This window comes from Perognathus longimembris, chromosome 8 (assembly GCF_023159225.1).
Source record: "Perognathus longimembris pacificus isolate PPM17 chromosome 8, ASM2315922v1, whole genome shotgun sequence".
In the NCBI taxonomy this organism is placed as follows: Eukaryota; Metazoa; Chordata; class Mammalia; order Rodentia; family Heteromyidae; genus Perognathus; species Perognathus longimembris.
In genome coordinates this window covers 51,092,326-51,099,025 of record NC_063168.1, presented here as the reverse complement: position 1 = coordinate 51,099,025, position 6,700 = coordinate 51,092,326, and the positions used below count along the sequence as shown (strand labels likewise).

General features: G+C 36.5%; 1 pseudogene; it reads left to right on the top strand.

The window, feature by feature from the left end:
- The first annotated feature begins 1,144 nt into the window (after positions 1–1,144).
- On the top strand, positions 1,145–2,364 carry LOC125356910 (annotated as a pseudogene).
- Positions 2,365–6,700: the final 4,336 nt, after the last annotated feature.

Here is a 6,700-nt window from a genome sequence, read left to right as displayed (position 1 = left end):
GCCCAGGCAAATTTCATAAGAAATATCAGGCTGTAATATGGTGTGAAAGGCTCAAGGGCAAAAAGCTTGTTTTCTTTATCTGCAGATCTAGAGCCTAGGATTGCCTCTGGCATGTATTAGTCAATTAAATTTTCTTGACTTGCATTTCAAGAAGCTGAAACATACCTTTATTGTCACATTTTGAAGCTTTCAGAGTTGGTATACTTTTACTGTTTAATTCTATCACTCAATCTTACTTTCATTTGCAACCAAGAATACAGAATCAGAGAAGTTAAAGGATTTACTTTCCTAGTGCACAGAAAGCCAGCGAATTCTCCAAAAGATACAGCTGACACACTTATCCTTTCTTTGTTGTCAACTTCTCCATTTATCCTAAAGATAAATCATGAGCTAGAGAAATACGTCTCACACACAGCAGGAATTCCACTTGCTTTAAGTATCAAGGGCTGAAATTGGATCTCTTCCAGCCTCCAAACTGAAGACAGAGATTATTTTCTATGGCTCTCCGCCCAGCTGCACTCAGGTGAAAGTTGGGTAACTCCTTAAAGTTGAAAGCAAGAAGCTTTTCCTTAGTTTGCTAAGCTAATATTATTCTTTTCCCATTACCTGACACATTTTGACAAATTTATGTATATATTGATTCAAAATACGTTGGAGAATCAAATCAGAGATTACAACCAGGAGTCTTAGTTGATCCAGGTAAAATGACAAAAATACAAGTTGACCTACATAAGAATTTGTTTGGGCCCATATTCAGCATTTGTCCACCATGCCAGGGAAGTGAAAGGACAGATGGTTGCTTAAAATTGAACAAAAAAGACACAGATGTTCAGCACCCCACAGCAGTCCTGGGGATTATAGGAGGAAACAAAGTACCAAGGGTCATTATCACCTTAGCCATACATTGGACAATTAACTTTTGAAAGTTATTCTTCCAGGTACATGGCTGTCAGTTTGGACTCCCAGAGCTATGGTTATTTATTTATTTTTCATCATGCTCTGTCCCAACTACATTATTTCATATTCTGAAATTTTTCTCTGGGTCATAGTGTGGAAAATTAAAGGTAATCTTCTCCTGCTTCCTGGCATTATCTTATTTCCCATCTCAAGAGATTTTGGGGCCGGAAGTGCCTCGCCGAGATCGTAGTAGCTGGCGGTCGACGGGATTTCGCAGGTTTTTCCTGGAAACTTCGAGTCGTGGCTTACAGAAGAGATGAAATGTGGTCTGACGGGCGGTATGACTATGGAAGGCTCCCAAGAGAAAGAGGGCCTCCTCGGAATCACAACAAGGATGCCTACAATAAAGTAGTTAATATTGTGCCAAAGAAATCACCACTGCTAGAAAAGAGACCTCCACTGCTAGAAAAAAGATCTCCACTGCTAGACAGACCTGATGAAGGAAGCTATAATAGATATTACAGTCATGTTGATTACCGAGACTATGACAAGGGCTGCAGTTTTTCTCATGATCGAAGGAATGTTCTACCTCACAGAGGAGATGAATCTGGCTATCGATGGAGTAGAGATGATCATTCTGCGAGCCGACAGCCCCAGTACAGGGACACGAGATGGTTTTAGAAGAACAAGTTTCTACTCTTCCCATTATTCGAGGGACTGTTCTCCCCATAAAAGGGAGCCTCCATTTTTCAGAGAGTCACCTGGAGATCAAAAGGACTCTCCACACAGCAGATCTGGCTCCAGTGTCAGCAGCAGAGGCTACTCTCCAGAACAGAGCAGGCCGTATTCATTCCACCAGTCTCAGCATAGAAATTTCGCCCGTGTGTGCTGGTGCCTCCTACAAACGGCAGAGTGAAGGAAATCCAGAAAGAGGTAAAGAGAGATCTGCTCAGTCCTTGAAAACATCACGAGACACTTCACCTTCGAGCTCTTCAGCAGTTCCTTCGTCAAAGGTGTCAGACAAACCCACTAGGTTAACCGAAAAGGAACTGGCTGAGGCTGCAAGCAAGTGGGCTGTGGAAAAAGTTAGAGAAGTCGGATGAGAGTAACTTGCCTGAAATTTCTGAGTTTGAGACGGTACCTGCTGCACCATTATTCATTGACCAGCCAGAGGAACCTGAGTCGAACACAACCAGCGGGATAGAATTATTTGAAGACAGTCAGCTAGACAGCCGCTCTATAGCAATAGCATCAAAAACCAAAGAGATTGAACAGTTTTACCGGCAAGACTGTGAAACCTTCAGGAAGGTGGTGAAAATGCTGATTGAAAAAGGTCCTTCATTAGAACAGTCGATACAGTTTGCACTGAGGCAGAATTTACATGAAATAGGTGAGCGGTGTGTTGAAGAACTGAAGCATTTTATTGCAGAGTATAATTCTGCTCAAGGTTTTGGAGAGCCTTTTTAGAAAAATTAGTGTACAGCCACCCTCCCTCTACCACCTCTGGATTTGTGTAAATCCTTAATGTATGAAAGTTTTGTGATGAAGAGAAATACTTTACTTGGCTACATTTCCAATTCAGTTTAAACATCTAAAATAGTCCTTTAAAGATATTTTAATTATATTTTTTTTCCTAAACATGAAGCCAGGCCATACCCCCACCTCCCAAAATGGTTAATTTGCTACCCTTTGATAAAGCAGTCTTGGTGAGCACCTTTTTGTAGTTACTCCTGTTCTACTGTCTTCCATGGAATGTGGTGATTTGTTTTGTCATGTGAGTGTAATTTATAGGTAGAGATCATTCCACTTAAACGTGTAGTCTTTTGCATTCTTGTAGCAGAGATTGCCATGTGAAAACCGTTAGCATTTTGAGTTGTGATTTTTTTTTTAAACTGACTCTTTGCTTTTGTTAGGCTTTAGGAAGTCAAGGTACTATCCTAATAAACAACACCCTGGTATCTTAGTGAATATTTGCTTTGAGAACAGTTCTCATTCAGCAGCAAAACAAATTTAAAACCTTTAATACGCACCTTAAAATATTTTTCCCAAAATAAACAAATAACTCTTAGGGTGTTCTCTTAAAATATCCATGAAACTGTGGAGTGCCCTAACTGATCAAATCTTAAACATCATATAGTAAGATAAAAGAAAGAGCAATTTGAGATGGAAGATGAGTATTTTAAAGATGTGAGTCCTCAAATCCTTTTCTGCAGAAAAAAACTCAGTATATATAAGAACATTTGAGTTTTATCTTTTCATAGACCCATACTTTAAAAAAAAAAGTGATCACATGCTCATGATTAAGCCATTTGCAAATTATTCCTTTATTAGTCTCTATAATCTGAGTGTTTTGTTTTGCTGACTTTCAGATGTCCTTTGACCTTCAAAAATATTCTTGAAAGAAAAAGAGGAGAATTAGTAAGCTAGCAAGCAGTCTGTGTGTACTAGTCCTTCATGAGTGAGCCAACCAATCACAAATTGTTTAAGAATCTAACTGGGACCATTAGAATATTCCACTCATTTCCTGGCCATTTTCAGCAGTCCTGTGCATTGAGCCAAAATACATAATTTTGTAGTATTAGTTAGTACAGAAACTTTAACAATCATGTTTGTTATTAACTGCCCAATTGCATTATCCTCCCATCCTTTTTCCATTTCTACGGTATGCTCACTTCAATTCCAGCATTATTTTATGCTCTTTATTAATATCATCTAAATGTATCTCAAGATTATATTGAAAGTGGAAATAGCAGTATAAATACGTTTTACACCATTTTACAAGTTTAAAAGCTTGATGAAAGCCACATAAGTTTTCTAAGACCACCTGAATCTTCTTCCCTTGAGATCTTCTTGACTTACCCAACTTTTATAAAATATAAGCCCAGTAAAAATCCCACATGTTATCTCTGCCATTCTTCAGTGTGAACAGTGATGTATTGCTTACTTTTGAAAGATCAAGAAGGCACTGATGTTGATTTTATTTTATCCTCCCAGTGTCTTTACTTTCCCTTAAATATTCTACTCCCAGAATTGAGTTCCTTTAATCAGGATGTTTTTACAAGTTTAAAAGTAAAATTTAAGACACCACCATAGGCAGAGGAATTGTTATTGAAATCATTAAAGTGTTTTGCTAACATACAACTCAGTGTAGGCACAAGCATTTAGAGCTGCTGATAGCTTGCCATTGGTGGCATTCTTCTAGGCTTGTCAGTGTTAAACAGCCTATTTGGTTTTTGCTTTTTAAATGCTTCTTAAAGTTTAATTTTTGGGTAGATATATTCAGATGTGTTCTAGAGAGTGTATTTTGCTAAATGTTCTTATTTCTAGATTGTGTTTTGTTTTTCAGTAATGCCCAACCAATGTGACTAAATTTTTGTTTTCTTATTATAAAGCCTTGGGTATTGATAAGGGGAAAGCAAATATTGTAAAGCTTTTTGCAATGTTAAAAAAAGAACAACATAAAGCAACCAAGTTAAAAAAAAGAGATTTTGGGATTCTTGTACAAAGAATTCATGATAATTGTAGTAGGTTATACTGATGTTTTGCTCATAAGATAGCAGCTATACAATTAAGACATATGTCAGAAATTGAATGACATAACAATACCATAAAATATATAGGATATTTTAAAATTCAAGCTGTAATAACAAATGGGCTCCCAAAAATGAATGATAGGCAAGGACTAGTTAAGAACTAACATTTAATGCGCATGCATATTCGTATTTTGGAAAACTCAAGGGAGCTTTTTGTCTCTCCAAATGCTAATAGCTTCAGATTTATAGTTATTTTTTTTAACTCTCAATAAATAAGGATGCCTCTTTCTTAAGAAAGATTGACACGAACAGTAACTCAGCCTTACTTTTTGATGCGATCCTTCTCTGTCAATCGAATAGTGGAAATTTGGAGACTATTGTATGTTCTCTTTGCTTGTGTCTTAATTTGAACTAATTTGCTGAAGGAATGAGGCAGTTGAATACCTTCTCACAGAGGAAGCAAAACTGACAACTTTCTACATTTTCTTTTTACATAACAGATTGTATTATAGCTTTTCTTTTGGATATACTGCAGTGAGCTGAAGTAAAATACAACCCAAATCAAACTGATTAGCTCTCTTGACTCTCACAACTTCTTGTACTGATTTCTTTCTTTGTAAATGATGCTATGACATATTCAGTCTTTCAAACAGAAGAGTTCAATGACATTGACTCTCCACTGCTCTGCATTTAAACTGCCCAAATTTCCTGAGATGATGTGAAGTGTTTCTTGAATCTGTCATTTTTTTTCCCTCAACAATGCTCCCAGAACGTTTCTTTCCTCATCAGAGCTTTTGATCTGCTGTTTTAATACCAGCCTTTCCTCTTCCTACGTAAATTCATTTTTCTCTTGAGTTACATTTTTAAATTATGGATCCATTATTATTTTTTTTTTACCAAACCATGGTATCTATCATATAGTTTATGATACCATCTTAAGTTCAATGAACTTCTGACTATATCTCATACAGCATGTTCTCCATGAACAACCCTTTGTGTGTGTTTCTCTGCAGTTCCTTCCCCTTTCAACGTGCTGTTTACCCATTCAAAATTCTAAACCACTGCAAAGTTATCCTGGAATTACCAATCTAACTGAATTGTGTGCTGTTATGTTTGGTTTTTCTTGTGAATTATATCATAACATAATACATTGTTTCTCTTTTGTAATTAAAAATGTATCCATTTTTAAGTTTTCAAATGATTATACAAGAAGGTTTAAATTTACTATGTCCATTTATAGGTGCAATGCGTTTTGATTAGTGTTATGTGAACAACGCATTTTGATCCTTCCATCATGAGTTTCTTGAGTGCTGAAACTGAGTCTTATGAATCAATCGCATTTTGAATGATAATTGCTGGATACTTACTACTGAACAACGTTAAGGAGGGCACTCTCTATGACAGGTGAAAGGGATTAAAATTTACTAGGTCTGATGATGAGGAATCAGAGGTATTTTTAAATCAGCAAGAAATCAATTTGGGAGCAAGAAGGGGCTTACTCTAGTTATTTGTACAAATTTGTAGCAGCACAAGAACCATTATTATCTGTTTCACCTAACAGAAAAATGACCACTAACCTTGTAAGACTACAGTTCTCAACTATATATTTAAGTTTTTAATCAGATGAGAAATACAGTTTTTTGGCAAAGCTGTATGAGGTTAAAATAGTTCATGGCCAGCATGTTTCTGAGTTGGCCAAGACATTTAAAATCCCAAGTATATGACAGAGGCAGACTGCCCCTCTTTTTAGTGTCCATAGCAAACATCAACATTTACAGAGAATCCCAAACACCCCACTGTATTCTTGTTCAAGCTTTCAGTTCTCCCTCTTGTCAACCTAGGTGCTATTGTATGTGAGTGTCCTCTTACAGATTAACAGAGTGCTTTTGAATTACATCTATCTCTGCTTCAGTGTCTCTGGAGATAGATGGCTCTAATTTTGCAGGTCTGCATCAACTCTCTTTTACATATTGCTTTTATATATAGATAGCTCAATGGTAGGATTACATGAAAATTGTCAGTAACGCCTGAAGAGTAGGATCTAAGACATAGTAAAAATTGACCAAGTATCAGAGCACAAGATATATATTAACATCAAGGGTCAATATTAACATGGAGCTTCTTAGTAATTTCTGAGATTTTGATCCAGATGTCTATGTCTACTATATATGCATGGATTCTAAAAGTATACTAAATCAATACACAAATTAATTTTTAATAAAACTGATGACACCCCATCCCTGAACAGAGTAGCTACCAGAACCCAGAAG